We start from the raw sequence: 19,427 nt of genomic DNA, 5'->3' as shown, positions 1-19,427 counted from the left end.
AATGCAATTGCTGGAATGCATGGTAAGGGAGTATTTAGTTTTAAAAGAAACTGCAAAACTGACTCCCAAAGCTTCTGAATCATTTTGCATTCCTACTAACAATGAAACAGAGCAACAATTATTTTACATTCTTGTCAGCATTTGGTATTGTCAGAGTTCAGGGTTTTGGACATTCTAATAGGTATGTAATAGTATTGCATTGTTCTATTTTCCATTCACGGGTGGCATCTGATGTAGAGCATATTTTCATATATTCATTTGCCATCCGTATATACCTTCTTTGGTGAGGTGCCTGTTATGATGTTTAGCCCATTTTTAAATTGGGCAGCTTGTATTCTTATTGTTGAGTTTTAAGAATTCTTTCCATAATTTGAATAACAGTCCTTTATCAGCTGTGTCTTTTGAAAATATTCTCTTTCAGTCTTTGGCTTCTCATTATCTTAACAGTATCTATGCAGAGCAAAAGTTTTAAGTCTAGCTTATCAATCATTTATTTTATGCATTGTGCCATTGGTGTTGTATAAAAATTCATTGCCATCCCCAAGGTCATGCAGGTTTTCTTCTAAGCTATTTTCTAGGGGATTTATTGTTTTGCATTTTATCTGTAAGCCTGTGGTTCAATTTTGGTTAATTTTTGTAAAGGCTGTAAGGGCTGTGTCTAGATTATTTTTTTTTATTTTTATTTTTTTTTTGTATACAGATGCCCAGTTGTTCCAGCACTATTTGTTGAAAAGACTGTTATTGCTACATTGTATTGCTTTTGGTATTTTGTCAAAGATCAGTTGATTATATATGTGGGTTTATTTCTGTTCCATTGGTCTATTTGTCTATTCTTTTGTCAACAGCATTCCGTCTTGATTACTGTAGCTTTATAGTAAATCCTGAAGTTAATTAGTGTTAGTACTCCAACATTGTTCTTCTCCTTCAATATTGTATTGGTTATTATGGGTCTTTTGCTTTTCTATGTCAATTATAGAATCATTTTATAATTATTCAAAAATAATTTGCTGGGGATTTTAATTGAGATTGTATTGAATATATAGATCAAGTTGGGTAGAGCTGACATCTTGACAATACAGTCATCCATCACTTAACAATAGGGATATGTTCTGAGTTAGGTGGTTTTTGTCATTGTGCAAATATTGTAGAGTGTACTTACACAAACCTACATAATATATCTTCTACACACCTATGCTAAATTGTATAGTGGCCTATTGCTTCCAGGCAGAATGTTACTATACTGAATACTGTAGGCCAGTGGTTCTCAATCTTCTGGCCCTTTAAATACAGTTCCTCATGTTGTGACCCAACCATAAAATTACTTTTGTTGCTACTTCATAACTGTAATGTTGCTACTGTTATGAATCGTAATGTAAATATCTGATATGCAGGATGGTCTTAGGCGAGCACTGTGAAAGGGTCATTCAACCGCCAAAGGGGTCGCGACCCACAGGTTGAGAACCGCTGCTGTAGGCAATTGTAACACAATTGTAAGTATTTGTGTATCTAAATACACCTAACATAGAAAAGGTACACCTGTATAGGGCACTTACCATGAATGGAGCTTGCAGAACTAGAAGTTGCTTTGGGTGAGTCAGTGAGTGAATGGTGAGTGAATATGAAAACCCCTAGTACATTACTGTATACTATTTTATAAACTTTATAAACACTATACACTTAGGCTACATTACATTAATAAAAACAATTTTATTTCCTTAGTAATAAATTAACCTTAGCTTACTGTACACTTTTTACTTTGCAAAATTTTTAAATCTTTATTGTTGAAAGTATTACATATGTTACTTTGCAAACTTTTGAATTGTTTTTTTTTTTAACTTTTTGGCTTCATTTGCAATGACACTTAGCTTAAAACACAAACATATTGTACAGTTGTACAAAAGTATTTTCTTTCCTTATATCCTTATTCTGTAAGCTTTTTCTATTTTATTTTCTTTTACTTAAAAAAACTCTAAGACAGAGCACACAAATTAGCCTAGGCCCGTGGTCGGCAAAACTACGGCTCGCGAGTCACATGCGGCTCTTTGTCCCCTTGAGTGTGGCTCTTCCTAAGCCTTAGGGGTACCCTAATTAAGTTAATATCAATGTACCTACCTATATAGTTTAAGTTTAAAAAATGTGGCTCTCAAAATAAATTTCAGTGGTTGTACTGTTGATATTTGGCTCTGTTGACTAATGAGTTTGCCTACCAATGGAGTCCTACACAGGGTCAGGATCATCAATAATCACTGTATTCCACCTCCATATCTTATTCCATTGTAAGGTCTACAGGGGCAATAGCACACATAGAGCTGTCATGTCTTATGACAATAATGCCTTCTTCTGGAATAACTTCTGAAGGAACTGCCAGAGGTTCTTCTTGAAGAATTGTCAATCTTCTGAAATATATCCATGGCAGTTTGCTTGGTTTGTTTGTTTTTTCATTATAGATTTTCTTGTAGGCAAATAATGCATCATAAATATTCCTTTCTTAATTAAAACATTTTGTTGTTGATGTCCATGTTTTCAAACTTTTTAAGGAGATTGTCAAGGTCTTCAAAAGCTTCTCCTAGTCTTGGAGGTTCTTGTTCTTCTTTTCCTTCAGTTTTGTTTCCTCTTACCTCTTCTTTAACTATGTATTTCTCTTCCAGTTCCAACAACTCCCCAATAGTCAATTCCTCAGGAACCACATCTAAGATCTTCTCAATGTCACCCTCATCCATAGCTAGGTTAAAATTGTTTGCCATCTCAATCAACAAGATTGTCAATTTTGGAAACTCCTTATTCTTGGCAAATCCTTTGATTTGATGGACAAACATCCTTCGCATCTTTTTCCAAATATCATTCATACACTCTTTGATGACATCCCCTCAAGCTCAAGCAGGTTCTTAATGTAGTCATAGATGTTCTAATCCTTCCAGAATTGCATCAGTATTTTCCTCAGGTATAGCAATAGCCTGGGCAAAGGTCCTCCTCAGGTAGCAGACCATAAAAGCTGCTATAATCCCTTGATTCATTGGTTGGATCAAAGAGGAGGTGTTTGGAGAGAGAAACACGATTTTGAAATTGGGATGAAGATTACCAATGAATGAAGGATTTCTGGGAACATTATCAACAATAAGCAAAATCTTGAAAGGTATGGAAAGTATGTCATTCTCCGAAGAGTACTTCTCCACTTTGCTGGCGTAGCAATTTAGATGAGCATATTGGAAGAGGAGTTGAGACATCAATGACTTCTCATTGCTCCTATAATATACTGGCAATGTGTGCTTATTGATATGCTTGAAGACCCTGGAGTTTTCACCATGCCAGATCAAGAAGGGTTTCAATTTGTAGCCAGCAACATGGCCTCCAAGAAAGACTATTAACCTATCCTTAAAAGCCTCAAAACCTGGCATTGACCTGCCCTGCTTATGGATGAAATTCCTTTCAGGCACCCATTTCCAGAACAGGGAGGTTTTACCCATACTGGAAATTTGCTCTGGCAAGTAATTTTCCCCCACAATCAGCTTATCTAGAATTTCCAAAAAGTCTTCAGCTGCCTTCACATTAGCACTCACAGATTCACTGCTCACTTTCACATTACATAATGAGTAACAATTCTTGAATCATTTAAACTACATAGCCGAAACCGGTTTGGCTCAGTGGATAGAGTGTCGGCCTGCGGATTGAAAGGTCCCAGGTTCGATTCCAGTCAAGGGCATGTACCTGGGTTGCGGGCACATCCCCAGTAGGAGATGTGCAGGAGGCAGCTGATCGATGTTTCTCTCTCATTGATGTTTCTGGCTCTCTATCTCTCTCCCTTCCTCTCTGTAAAAAAATCAATAAAAAATATATTTAAAAAAAATAAAATAAAATAAACCACATAGAGGCAGCAGTAAATTCAACATAGTATCTGGGTTCAGCCTTTTCTTTCAACATTGCAATCAAACATTTTGCTTTTGGCTGTGATTGTCATGATGCTGAAAAGGATATGCTTCTTTGTCTGGTCTACAATCCAGGTCATTAGAAGTTTGTCTAATATAGGCCCTTCTCATATTTTTTGTTAATCTTGCTGCCTTCAGTGAAGTAAATCCTTTAACAACTTTTGCCAATTTGTTCTTGTTCTTCAAGATTGTAGCTATAATGAAATGGGATATGTCTGACTGGTGAGTAATAACCATAACTGATCTTCTACATTTGTAGTTCTTCATTTTAATTTTGTTACCAGGTCAATTACTTGACATGGCCATTTACTGGAAACATTAGCAGTAGATTTGATATGCTTAGGGGCCATAATGAACAAAACCATATGAAATTAAGTCAAGCATAAGACATGTGGTAAACATGAGATGAATGAGGCTGCTTCCAGCATAAACATACATGGCATGCTATTTTATAGCAAACTTTATTTTATAAGTTGAAATAGTATACTCTAAAATAACAATAAAATATATAGTAAATAAATAAACCAATAACATAGCAATTTATTGTCATTATCAAGTATAATGTACTGTACATAATTGTATGTGATATACTTTTAAGTGACTAAAAATGCAGTAGTTTTGTTTACACCAGCATCACCACAAACATGTGCCTAATGCCTTTGATTACAACGTTAAAAAGTCTATGATAGCACTAGGAGATAGAAATGTTTTCACTTTATTACAGTCTTATGGGACCACTGTTGTATATGAAGTCCATCGTATATCAAAATGCTGTTTTATTTTTTTAATGGACGATTTTTTAAATATATATTTTTATTGATTTCAGAGAGGAAGGGAGAGGAGGAGAGAGATAGGAACATCAATGATGAGAGAGAATCATTGATTGGCTGCCTCCTACATGACCCCCACTGGGGATCGAACCCACAACCTGGGCATGTGCCCTTGGCCAGGATCGACCTGGGACCCTTCAGTCTGTAGGATGATGCTCTATCCACTGAGCCAAACCGGCTAGGGCCAAAACGCTGTTTAAAGTGTATGACAGTATTATGTCTTTTATCCATGGACAAGAAATGTCTCTCCATTTATTTAGCTCATATTATATTTTATATATCAGAGTTTTGTAGTTTTCCTTATGCACATTTTTATTGGATCTATCCATATATATCTCATTTTGAGAGGTGCTAGTGTAAATGGTATTGTGTTTTTAATTTCAAATTGTACTTATTCATTGCTGGTATGTTGGAAAGTGATTGGATTCTGTGTATTAACTTTGTATCTTCAAACCTTCCTGCAACTGCTTATTAGCAGTTCTGTCCATTATTTCAGAATTTCTACATATAATCATGTATCTGCAAACAAATATAGTTGTATGTCTTTCTTCCTAATCTGCATATTTTTTATTTTTTTATCTCACTTACTATATTAGCTAGGATTTCCAGTATGATGTTGAAAAAAGTGGTAAAGAGAGGATATCCTAGCCTTATACCTAACCTTATTGGGAAAGCTTTGAGGTTCTTACCATTAGTTATGATGTTAACTGTAGGTGTTTGTAGATTATTCTTTATCAATTTGAGGAAGTTCCCTTCTAGTTCTAGTTTACTGAGAGGTTTTTGGTTTGTGTGTTTTTTACCATGAATAAGTGCTGGATATTGTTAAACACTTTTTCTGCATGTGATATTTTTTTAGTGTGTTGCTGTGAAGGATTACATTAATTCATTTTCAAATGTTAAACCAGCCTTACATGCCTAAAATAAATCCCACTTGCTCATGGTGTATAATTCTTTTTAGACATTGTTAATATTTTTTTAAAAATTGCATCTATGTTCATAAAAGATATTGGTCTGCAGTTTTCTTTTCTTGCAATGTCTTTGTGTACCTTTTATTATTAGAGTAACTAGAGACCCGATGCACAAAATTCTTGCAAGAGTAGGCCTTCCTTCCTCCAGCTGCCAGTACCATCTTCTCTCAGGCACCCAGGACTCAGGCTTCCCTTGCAGATGGAGGCCCTGCTCACCTGCCGTAGCCCACTGGTTGGTGGCTTGGGCCTCCCTCTTTGAGGCAATTGTGGAGCCCCCTGATTGATCACTCCACCGGCCGGTGGCCTGGGGCCTCCCTCTGCAGCCATCATGGGGCACTGACCGGGCCCCTGACCAATGGCATCACACCTGCCTTGGCTGGCCTGACGCCAGTGGGTGTTACAGCACAGTCCCAGATGGTCATCCGGATGGCCATTCCACTGTTCGGCCTTTTAGTTGATTTGCATATTATGCTTTTATTATATAGGATGCTGGCCTCATAGAATGAGGTAGGAAGTATTCCCTCTGCTTCAATTTCTGGAAGAAAATGTAGAGAATTGCTATAATTTCTTCCTTAAGTGTTTGGTAAAATCTACTGGTGAACCTACCTGGGACTGGTGATTTCTGTTTTGGAAGGTTATTAATTTTTGATTAAATTTTTAAAATAGATATAAGCTTATTCAGATTGTCTATTTCTTCTTGTGTGAATTTTGGTAGATTTTGTCTTTCAAGGAATTCATCCATTTCATATAGGTTATCAAATTTGTGGGCATAAAGTTGTTCATAACTTTTATTTATTACTAGAGGCCTGGTGCAAGAAATTCTTGCATGGGTAGGGTCCCTAGGCCTGACTGGCAATCAGGGCCAATCTGTGGGGCCACCGGTGGGGCGATCAGGGGTCCCTGCTGGCAACTACCTTGGCTGGCTTGGGGCCTGCAGGCTGGGGGCAGCTCCTGTGTTGAGCGTCTGCCCCCTGGTGGTCAGTGCACATCATAGCGACCAATCTTTTCACTGGTTGTTCTGCTGTTGGGTTGATTTGTATATTAGGCTTTTATTATATAGGGTAGAGGCCCAGTGCATGAAATTCATGCACTGGTGGGGGGTGGTCCCTCAGCCCAACCTGTGCCCTCCTGCAGTCCAGGACCCCTCAGGGGATGTCCGCCCAGCTGCTTGCTGCTCCCTACCGCTCGGCTCACTGCTCCTTAGTGCTGCCGTGGAGGCTCCTGCCACTGCTGCTGCACTGGCCAGCCATGAGCCCGGATTCTGGCTGAGCAGTGCTCTCCCTATGGGAGCACACTGACCACCAGGGGGCAGCTCCTACATGGAGTATCTTCCCCCTGGTGGTCAGTTAATAGCAACCAGTCATTCCAGTGTTCGGTCAATTTGCATATTAGGGTTTTATTATATAGGATAGGATATTGAATGTGAACTGTAAATGAAAAATAAAATTTTAAAAAGAACCAAATAAAATTTTAGATCTGAAAAATTTTTAATATATATTTTTAATTCTCACCTGAGGATGTTTTTAAAATTGATTTTTAGAGAGAGAAACATCCATGTGACAGAGAAATACCAGTAGACTGCCTCTGCACTTGCTGACCCACCGGGATCTAACCTGAACCTAAGTATGTGCCCTAACCTAGAATCCAACATGAAATCCTTTGGTGTACAGGTTGAGGATCTAACCAATTGAGCCACCTGGCCAGGGAAGATCTAAAAAAAAATTATTAAGTGTACCTCCAGGCCCTGGTCAGTGTGGGTTAGTAGTTAGAGTGTCCTCCCATGCACCAAAGGGTCATGGGTTCGAGGCCAGGTGAGGGCACATATACAGGTTGTGGGTTCTGTAGGATTGCTTGGGCAACTGGTCGATGTTTCTCTTTCCCTCTCTCTTCCTCTCTCTCTAGAATCAATGAAAAAAACATATCCTTAGAGGAGGACTTAAAAAGAAAAAAAATGCTGGTTTGGTTCAGTGGATAGTGCTTCTGCAGGCAGACTGAAGGTACCAAATTGGATTCTGATCAAGGGCACGTACCTGGGTTGCAGGCTCAATCCGGGGCCCTGGTCGGGGATTCAGCAAGAGGCAACCAATTGCTGTCTCTCACATTAGTTTCTGCCTTTCTCCCTCCCTTCCACTCTCTGTAAAAAAACAAAAAAACAAAAACAAAATCAATGCAAAAATGTCTTCAGGTGAGGATTAACCAAAACAAACAAACAAACAAACAAACACCCATTCCCAGTGTGATTATTGAAGGAGCATATGAAATATTTGTTGAATGAAAGGGAAGGGATGGGACTTCACTTTCTAACTGTTTTAGCAACTCTGCAAGCCAGAGGGTTTTTTATTTTATTTTAATTTTTATTGATTGATTATTTTAGAGAGAGGAAGAGAGCGAGAGAAACACCAGTGTGTTGTTCCACTTATTATGCTCTTTGGTTGCTTCTTGTCTGTGCCCTGACCAGGGATCCAACCTGCAATCTTGCTGTATCAGGAGGAGGTTCTAACCCACTGTGCTGCAGGCTGCCTGTCAGAGCCCCTCAACAAAACCCCTCTGGCTGCCCTGGCCCCTGCTGTGGGTCAGAGCTCCTCTGCCACAGCAAAGGTTTAGGTTCCATTCTGTCAGGGCACCTACTTGGTTTCGGGTTTGATCCCTGGTTGGAGTTGACTGCTGCTCAGGAAGTGACTGAGGACCATTGTACATCATTCAGCAGGGAGTTGGGGTTCCATTGCCAACATGGCTGATTCTGATCCCCACTACCCCCGCTCCACCATCGAGGATGACTTCAACTATGTCAGCTGCGTGGCCTCCGCCAGTGTACAAAACCACATGAATAGGTCGACCTTTCCATGGCTCGCCCAGGCCAGCTGCTGTGCAGTTGCCCCAAGAGGTGGATTTTGGGGTTCCCAGGGAGAGCACCCTCCGCTCCGGACTCCCAGGGAGAGTTGGGTCCCAGAGGGAAAGCACTTTGTTCTGCCTCCCCTAGGGGTGCCTGGGCCAGAGCGCCCATCCTGTGCAGGGCTTGGAGGGGAGAGCTGCCCCAGGGAGGCCTCCTAGCTGGGTGCTGAGAAAATGAAACTAGAGCCCTTCTTCCTTGAACCCTGTCATCTTCGGTGTAGAAAGGGACAGATAAAGCCTCAGCAGCCTTACTGGGGCATACTGTGTGTGCAGCCTGCTGAGCAGTAGTGATGTTATGGCATCCTGGACAATTTGCATATTCCTCTATTATTAGTATAGATTGTTTTAATGTCCAATGAATAATCTGTTGCTCTTAATTTTTTGCATAGTTAACCTGGCTAGTTTTTAGTAATTTTAGTGATCGTTTCCAAAGAACCAGCTTTTAGTTATGTTGTTTTTCTTTATTAATATCTATTTTTGTTTTGCTAATTTCTGCTCTAATTTTTCTCTCTTCTTTTTTTAAGTTTTAATTTGGTCTTTTCCTAATTTCCTAAGGAAGAATCTTATTTTAGAGTTTTTCCTCTTTTCTAATTCAATGCTATAAATTTCTCTCTATGCATTGTTTTCACTGTATCCCATAAATTTTGATAAGTTGAATTTTCATTTAGTTATAAATATTTTTAAATTTGAGACTTCTTTTATCAAAATGTTATTTAGAAGCACATGAATTTCCTAATAGATTGAGTTTTTCCAGTTACCTTTTTGTTTCTGATTTCTACTTTCATTTTGTTGTAACCTGAGAATACATTTGATTTCTATTCTTTTATTTATTTTTCCAGGTTTATTGAGATATACTTGGCATATAACATTATGTAATATTAAAGTATACAATGTGATGATTTGATACACATATATATTGTAAAGTTATTTACCAAAAAAGATCAGTTAAAACATCTTTCACCTCATATAATTACTATTTTGTTATTATGATTATGGTGATAATATAAAATCACTACTCTCATTGCAAGTTTCAAGTACAAAATACAGTATTGCTAAATGTAGTTCCCATGCGGTACCTTACATCCCCTGAACTTATTCATCTTGTAAGTTTGTGCATACTAACCAACATCTTTTAATTTCCCCCACTCCTCAGTCCATGGGAACTACAATTTACTCTTTGTGTCTATGACTTTGATGCTTTTAGATTTCATATGTAAGTGAGATAATTCATTATTTGATTTTGTATGTCTGACTTATTTCATTACATATGATGCCCTCAGTGTCCATCAATGTTTTCACAATTGGCAGGATTCATTTTTTATAGATGAATTATATGTATAATATTTTCTTTATCCATTCATATATAGTGGACACATAGATTGTCTCCATGCCTGGACTATCCTATATAATAAAAGGCTAATATGCAAATTGACCGAACAACTGAATGACTGATTGCTATGATGCACACTGACCACAGGGGGCAGATGCTTAACACAGGAGCTGTCCCCTGGTGGTCAGTGCACTCCCACAGGGAGAGTGCTGCTCCCACCTCCACAGCAGCGCTAAGGATGTCTGACTGACGGCTTAGATCGGCTCCCCGCGGACATAAGCCAACAGTCGGACATACCCCGAAGGTGAGAAGTCATAGGCTGGGCTGAGGGACTCCACCCCCTCCCCCCCCCCGAGTGCACAAATTTCACGCACCGGGCTTCTAGTTGATAATAATGGTGTTGTGAACATGGGAATGTAGATTTCTCTTTGAGACAGTGATTTAATTTCCTTTACATATACAGACAGAAGTGAGATTACTAGATCATATGGTAGTTCTACTTTTAATCTCTTTAATAACCTTCATACTACCTTACATAATGCTTGTACCCATTTAAATTCACACCAAATGTGCACTAGGATTCCCTTTCTTCATATCCTCATAAGTATTTGTTATTTTTTTGTCTTTTTTAATAATAGCCCTTCTGGGATGTATGAAATGATATCTTGTGATTTTGTTTTGCATTTCTTTGATGATTTCATGTACTTACTGGGTATTTTTATCCCTTCTTTGTAAAAATGCCTATTCAGTTCTTTATCCATTTTTCAGTAGGACTTCTTTTTGGCTATTGAATTGTATGAATTCATTATGTGTTTGGGATATTTTCCCTTTATCAGGTAAATGGTTTGCATATATTTTCTCCAATTCCATAGGTTGATTTTTTATTTTCTTTATTGCTTATTTTGCTATGTGTGAACTTTTTAGTTTTATGTAATTTCATTTGTTTGGTTATTGCTTTTGTTGGTTGTATTTTTAGTGTCAAAACCAAAAAAATCACTGCCAAAACCAATGTCAAAGAGCTTTGTTCATATATTTTCTTCTAGGAGTTTTGAAGTTTCAGGTTCTTACAATTAAGTCCTTAATCAAATTTCAAGTTAGTCATTTTGCATGTGACTATCCAGTTTTTCAAATGCCATTTATTAAAGAGACAATCCTGTCCATTCTTGGTGCCTTTGTTAAATATTAGTTAACTATATATGCATAGATTTATTTCTTGACTGCCTGTTTTGTACCATCGGTCTGTGTGTCTGTTGAGAGAGAGAGAGAGAGAGAGAGAGAGAGAGAGAAAGAGAGAGAGAGAGAGAGAATACCACCCTGATTTGATTAATAATATAGTTGAAGACAGAAAGTGTGATGCCCCTAGCTTTGTTCTTCTTTTTCAAAATTGTTTTGGCTGCTCAGGGCATTTTATGGTTCCATTCAAATTTTAGAATTTTTTCTACTCTGTGAAAAATTCCATTGGATTTTTGCTAGGATTTGCATTGAGTCTATATATTGTTTTGGAGAATGGGCATTTTAATATGATTAACTTTTCTGATTCATAAACATGGGATATATTTCTATTTATTTGTGTTTTCTTCCATTCCTTTCATTAGTATCTTATAGTTGTTAGTGTGTAGGTCTTTTACTTCCTTGATTAAACTTATTCCTGGATACTGTCTGGACCCACGTGCCCACCACGGACACCTACCTGACCTGCATGAGCGCCACTAACCAGGAAGACCTCTTACCCCTGCTGTGGACTTACCCCCTGCCATCGCTACTGTAGGGTGGTGCTTCCACCACAACCCTAGAATCCAGCTGCTCTGCTCCATCATCAGAGCTCGAGGCAGAAACTGTGCTGAAGGCTGGGGAGTCTCCCCTGCCCTGGACCTGAGGATACTGAAGGAGCTACAGATCTGTAGGAATTCATGCTGGTGAGCAGAAATGGGACTAGACAGTAGGACCAGGAAGGATAATCAACCCTGCCTGCCCACCTGAAAACAGGGGAGGTGCCCTCTTTCCCACTGGCAAAATAGCTGCTTCTGACCTGAACTTCAGTGATCTGAGGTAAGGGGGAACAGCCTGAGGCTAGAAATCTGTGCCCCTGTAGGTGGCAGTAAGGAGGAGCCAGCAAGTAAGACAGGGATAAAGCATTGGAAGGAGAGACATCCCCCCACCCCAACCCCAAGCTACTGGCACCACTCCCAACACTAGCCTGATCCAACAATCTTGGCAAAAACTAAGATAACCCTGCAGAGTCCAACTCCATGGGAGAAGGGAAAACAGCTCAGAACAGGGACACTCAAGATGTGCGATTTGAGACAACCAAGATGGCGGCACAGGTAAACACCTGAACTTGCTGTCACTCACAACCACATTAAAACTACAACTAAAAGACAAAACGAATATCATCCAGAACCATGGGAAGGCTGGCTGAATGGAAATTCTACAACTAGAAGGAAAGAGAAAAGCGCATTGAGTCGGGTAGGAGGTGCAGAGGTGTGGAAGAGTAAAGGTATGAAGGTGCGAGTAAAAGGGGCTGGCAGCTGGGTACACTGTTGTCTTTTTCAATCAGGAGGGAGATACAAGCTCCTGACTTCTCTGAACTCCAGTTCCAGGCAAGAATTTGGGGACCTAGACCAGGGGTGGGCAAACTTTTTGACTCGAGGGTCACAATGGGTTCTTAAACTGGACCGGAGGGCCGGAACAAAAGCATGGATGGAGTGTTTGTGTGAACTAATATAAATTCAAGGTAAACATCATTACATAAAAGGGTACGGTCTTTTTTTTTTTTTAGTTTTATTCATTTCAAACGGGCAGGATCCAGCCTGCGGGCCGTAGTTTGCCCACGGCTGAGACTCATATGAAGAGAAACTGTACTGTCTGGCATTGGGCAGGAATGTGAGAGCGGCTTTCTTGCAGAGGTACTTGCAGTGCACATTGTTCCTGCATGGGGCCACGGGGCACAGACCCCAGGACCTCTCTGAGGCAAAGCAGACTGGCAGCCATTGTGGTTTGCTCCACCCTGGTGATTCCCTGAGACCCCGCCCCACCTAATTTACAACCCCATCCAAGCTGTGCACAGAGGCTTTTGCATACGAATGGCATGGCCTTTCTCCACATAAAAACTTGTCAAACTGTAGCTGGGTCAGAGAACCCCAGAGATTCCAAAAGAAGGCTTAAGGCTTGTCAGCAGTCTGCATTACTTCACAGCTGTGCCTCATCTGGGCACCTCTAAACCCCCCCCCCAAAATAGGAGGAATCTTCAGATCTCTCTGTAGCTCCTCCTGGGTGGGCTCAGGGAGGAGCTGACTTTGTACCTCCTTGGAGATCCAAGAGCCAGTCTACCCAGTGGTCAGAGTGAGATCATCCAGATTACAACTCTTCACATCCATAAGAGACACATTTGGGGGCAGACTCAGTGAGCACCAAAACCCCACTGAAGCAAGTCCTGCCCCATAAGGGTGTCTCCAGCACAGAAGTTCTCCCATTGTAGACAAAACTGGTCCTCACAGCCAATTGACGTGGAGGTCAATTCCTCCCAGTGATACCAACAGCAATCAAGGCTTAAATACAACAAGACTGTGCACACAGCCCACAAAGGGGTGCACCAAGAGTGTCCACCTCAGGTAATTAGGGAGGCTGAGCCACTTGGCCCTATAGGATACCTACCACACAAAGCCACTCTATCAACACAGGGAAGCAGCCAAAATGTGGAGACAAAGAAACATGTCACAAATGAAAGAAATGGAGGAAAGCAAACTACTTTTCAACATAGATATAGAGTTCAAAACCACAGTTATAAGGTTACTCAAGAATCTTCTAGAAACCTCCAAGAAATATAGTGAGACCCTCAAGGATATGAAAAAGGACCAATTTGAAATTAAGCATACACTTACTGAAATAAAGAATAATATACAGAGATCCAACAGTAGACTAGAAGATACCGAGAATCAAATCAATGATTTGAAATATGAAGAAGCAAAAAACACCCAACCAGAAAAGCAAAAGGAAAAAAGAATACAAAAATATGAAGATAGTGCAAGGAGTTCTGGGACAACTTCAAGCATACCAACATCCAAATTATAGGGGTGCCAGAAGAAGAGAGAAAGATATTGAAAACCTATTTGAAGAAATAATGACAGAAAACTTTCTCTACCTGGTGAAAGAAATAGACTTACAAGTCCAGGAAGTTCAGAGAACCCCAAACAAAAGGAATCTAAAGAGGACCACACCAAGACACATCATAGTTAAAATGCCAAGGACAAAAGACAAAGAGAGAATCTTAAAAGCAGCAAGAGAAAAACAGTTAGTTACCTACAAGGGAGTACCCATACGACTGTCAGCTGATTTCTCAACAGAAACTTTGCAGGCCAGGAGGGAGTGGCAAGAAATATTCAAAGTGATGAATAGCAAGAACTACAATCAAGATTATTCTACCCAGCAAAACTACCATTTAGAATTGAAGGTCAGATAAAGAGCTTCACATATAAGCAAAAGCTAAAGGAGTTCATCACCGCCAAACCAGTATTATATGAAATGCTGAAGGGTATTCTTTAAGAAGAGGAAGAAGGAGAAAAAGGAAAGGAAAAGATAAAAATTATGAACAACAAAGTGACAACAAATACATATCTATCAACAAGTGAATCTAAAATTCAAGTGAATAAAAAATCTGAAGAACAGAATAAACTGGTCAATAGAATAGAATCACCGGCATAGAAAAGGAGTGGACTGACAATTCTCAGTGGGGAAGGGGTGTGGGGGTGCGGAAAGAGACTGGACAAAAATCGTACACCTATGGATGAGGACAGTAGGGGAGGTAAGAGCAGGGGGTGGGGTGGGAACTGGGTGGAAGGGAGCTATGGGGGTAAAAAGAGAACAACTGTAATAATCTAAACAATAAAGATTTATTTTTTAAAAAAATATGTGAGATTCAAAGCAGACCCAGCCTCTGGGTTAAGGAGGCCCTATCCACTGGACTACTGAGGGCTTCAACCTATCTGGCCTCAGTCACGTTGCCCAGGGTCAGAAAAAGGCAGTGACTCACACTGGTCTGCACCAGAGAAGCTCAGGCAGAGCCATGAAAACAGCCATCAGCCCCTTACCCAGGCTCGCCAGGCACCCCAGTGGGGACCTCCACTCTGAAGGGGATGTGGCCAGCCTGAAAACAGCCCTCAGCCCCTCACCCAGGCTTGCCACACCCTCATGGAGTGAGGGTTCCCGCTGGGGGGCTTGGCCAGCCTGCAAACAGCCATAAGCCCCTTACCCAGGCTGGCCAGGCACCCCAGTTGGGACCCCCACCCTGAAAGGGGTGTGGCCAGCCTGAAAACAGCCCTCAGCCCCTCACCCAGGCTAGCCACACCCTCATTGGGTGAGGGTCCCTGCTGGAGGGCTTGGCCAGCCTGCAAACAGCCATCAGCCCCTCACCAAGGCTGGCCAGGCAGCCCAGCGAACACCCTCATTCTGAAGGGGGTGTGGCCAGCTTAAACACAGCCCTCAGCCCATCACCCAGGCTGGCCAGACACCCCAGCAGGGACCCCCACCCTGAAGGGGGTGTGGCCAGCCTGAAAACAGCCCTCAGCCTCTCACCCAGGCTGACCACGCCCCCCTAGCAGGGAACCTCACCCCATGGGGGTGTGGCCAGCAAACCACCACAGGCCCCTTGCTCAGGCCTCCCCATGCCCCAAGAGGACCCGCACCCTGATCCAGGACACCCTTCAGGGCAAACCAGCTGGCCCCCACCTATGCACCAGGCCTCTATCTATCTATACTAATAAAAGGGTAATATGCTAATTTGACTGGAAGACCTTCCAGGAGACCTTCTGGAAGTTCTTCTGGACAAAGCCATGGTGGCGGGGCCAAGGTAGAGGTTGTTAGAGGCCAAGAGGGGAGGGAAGTTGTGGGTGATCAGGCTGGTGGTGGGAGGGGTCTTTGGGGATAAGCAGACCAGCAAGGGGGCAAGCAGGCCAGCAGGGGGGCAGTTGGGGATGAGTAGGACAGCATGCAGAGTGGTTAGGGGCAATCAGGCAGGCAGGTAGGCAGGTGAGCAGTTAGGAGCCAGCAGTCCCGGATTGCGAGAGAGATGTCCAACTGCCAGTTTAGGCCTGATTCCTATAAACCAGCAGTAGGACATCCTTCAAGGGGTCCCAGATTGGAGAGGGTGCAGGCCAGGCTGAGGAACACCCCGCCCCGTGCACGAATTTCGTGCACCAGGCCACAAGTTTAAGAGAAAGGAACACTTACAAGATCTTTTTTAAAAGCCAGTTTTATCCTAAGTCCAAAAGCAGATAAAGACACTATATAAAAAGAACATTACAGCCAATATCATTGATGAATATAGATGCTAAAATCCTCAACAAAATATTAGCAAATCAGATCCAGCAATATATTGAAAAGATCATACACCATAAATAAGTGGGTTTTATTCTGGGGATGCAAGGCTGGTACAATATTTGCAAATCTATAAATGTGATACATCACATAAACAAGATGAATGATTAAAATCACATGATCATATTAATATGCAGAAAAAGCAATCAACAAAATCCAGTACAATCTATACTAATAATAGCCTAGGTGGTGTCATGCCCTCACCTCATCACAAGATGGCCGTCACAAGATGGCCATCACAAGATGGCAGCATGCACAGTGGAGGCAGGGCCCAGCGGCTGCTCTGCATGGTGAGGCCTGGGGGTCCTGTGGCTCTGCGCAGTGCGGAGGAGGCTGGTCCCTGAGTCTCCTCTGCCTCATGCAGAGGAGGTGGGTCCTGGTGGAGGAGGCAGGTCGTGGCAAGGGAGAGAAGTTGGGGGCGATCAGGCCAGCAGGGGAGGACAGTGTGGGCGATCAGGCCAGCAGGGGAGGGCAGTTGTGGGCAATCAGACTGACAGGGGAGCAGTTAGGCGTTGATCAGGCCAGCAGGGGAGCTGTTAGGTAGTGATCAGGCTGGCAGGCAAAAGTGGTTAGGGGAAATCAGGCAGACAGGCAAGCAAGCAGTTAGGACCCAGCGGTTCCGGATTGTGCTGGCAGTCGGACATCCCCTTAGGGGTCCCAGATTGGAGAGGGTAGAGGCCAGACTGAAGGACACCCCTCCCCCGCCTGTGCATGAATTTCATGCACTGGGCCTCTAGTATTTTGATAAAAACTCTCAGCAAAGTGGGAAAAAAGGAATCGTACCTCAATATAATAAAGGCCACATATAACAAGCATACAGCCAACATTATACTTAATGGGAAAAACTAAAAGCATTTCCCTTAACAGGAACAAGGCAAGAATGACTGCTTTCGCTACTCTTATTCAACATAGTACTGGAAGTCCAAGCCACAGGAATCAGACAAGAAGAAGAGACAAAAGGCATCTAAATTGGAAAGGATAAGGTAAAATTGTCATTATTCACAGATGACATGATATTGTACATAGAAAACCCTAAAGACTCCACCAGGAAACTACTAGATTTAATAAATGATTTTGGCAGTACAGCAGTATACAAACTAAACATTCAGAAATCAATGGCATTTTTATATTCCAATAATGAACTCTCAGAAAGAGAATTAAAAATAAAAATAAAAACAAACAAAAAAACACAACACAATCCCATTTACCGTTGCGACAAAAAAAAAAAAAAAATACATAGGAATAAACTTAACCAAGGAGGTCAACAACTGTACTTGGAAAACTACAGGACATTGAAAAAGGAAACAGAGGAAGATACAAACAAATGGAAATATATACCAGGTTCATGGATAAGAAGAATTGACATCATTAAAATGTCCATACTACTGACAGCAATGTATAGATTCAACATAATCCTTATTAAAATACCAATGGCATAATTCACAGAACTAGAACAAATACTCCAAAAATGTATATGGAACGATAAAACACCCAGAATTGCTGCAGCAATCCTGAGAAAGAAGAACAAAATTAGAGGGATCACAATACTGGGTATCAAAGTATTCTACAAACCTGCTATATTCAAAAGAGCTTGGTACTGTCAAAAGAACAGGCATAGAGACCAATGGAACAGAGACCCCAGAAATTGACCCACGCCATTATGATCAATTAATATTTGACAAAGGATGCAAGAATATACAACAGAATAAAGACAGTCTCTTCAACAAATGGCGTTGGGAAAACTGGACAGACACATGTAAAATGAGAAAACTAGACCACCACCTTATACCATACACAAGCATAAACTCAAAATGAATAAAATACTTAAATGTAAGCCATAAAACCATACAAATCCTAAATGCAACTGCAGGCAGTAAAATCTCAGACATCTCATGTAGCAGAAATTTTGTTGATACGACTCCTAGGGTAAAAGAAACAAAGGAAAAAAAAAAACAAATGGGACTACATCAAAATGAAAACCTTCTGCACAGCAAAATAATTAGCATCAAAAAGAAAAGGGAACACGCTGTATGAGAGAAGATATTTGGCAATGATACATCTGATAAAGAGTTAATCTCCAAAATATATAAAGTACTCATACAACTTTACAAAAGGAAGACAAAAAATCAAATTAAAAATGTGCAGAGGACCTGAATAGAGAGTTCTCCAAAGAGGACATACAAATGGCAAATAAACTTATGAAAAAGTATTCAAAATCACTAATCATCAGAGAAATACAGATTAAAACCACAATGAGATATCACCTCACACCTGTCAGAATAGCTAACATCAATAAATCAACAAATGACAAGTAATACTGGCAGGGATGTGGAACAAAGAGAACACTAGTTCAGCGCTGGTGGGCATGCAGACTGGTGCAGCCACTAGGGAAACAGTATGGAGTTTCCCCAAAAACTTAAAAATGGAACTTCCATTTGATCCAGCTCTCCCACTTCTGAGAATATATATCCTAAAAACTCTGAAACACCAATCTGAAAGCAATATATGCACTGCTATGTTCATAGCAGCATTATTTACAATTACTAAGATGTGGAAACAGCTCATGTGCCCAGCAGTGGATGAATGGATAAAAACACCGTGGGACATTTACACAATGGAATACTATGCAGCTGTAATAAAGAGGGATCTCTTACTCGTTCAGACAGCATGGGTGAACCTGGAGACTATTACTCTAAGTGAAATAAGGCAGTCTGAGAAAGACAAATATCACATGATCTCACTTATTTGTGGAATCTAATGAACAAAACGAATTGATCAACAAAATAAGACCCAAAGCCTGGATGCATGTTTCACACTGACATATCTCGATGTAGGGATGGGGGGGGGGGTGGAGCAGAAGAGATAAACCAAAAAGCTTATATACCTACTAGAGGCTTGGTGCACGAAATTTGTGCACTGGGGGGGGGGGACCTCAGCTTGGATTGTGAGAGGGCACAGGCCAGGCCAAGGGCCCTACCAGTGTATGATCAGGGCTGGGGAGGGACGCAGGAGGTTGGCCAGCCGGGGAGGGACTGTGGGAGGGCTCCAGGGTGTGTCCAGCCTATCTTGCTCAGTCCCAGTTGGCCGGACCCCAGCAGCAAGCTAACCTCCC

The sequence above is a fragment of the Myotis myotis genome, unplaced genomic scaffold, assembly GCF_014108235.1.
Source record: "Myotis myotis isolate mMyoMyo1 unplaced genomic scaffold, mMyoMyo1.p scaffold_m19_p_4, whole genome shotgun sequence".
Lineage (NCBI taxonomy): Eukaryota > Metazoa > Chordata > Mammalia > Chiroptera > Vespertilionidae > Myotis > Myotis myotis.
Note: the sequence above shows the minus strand (reverse complement) of the source record.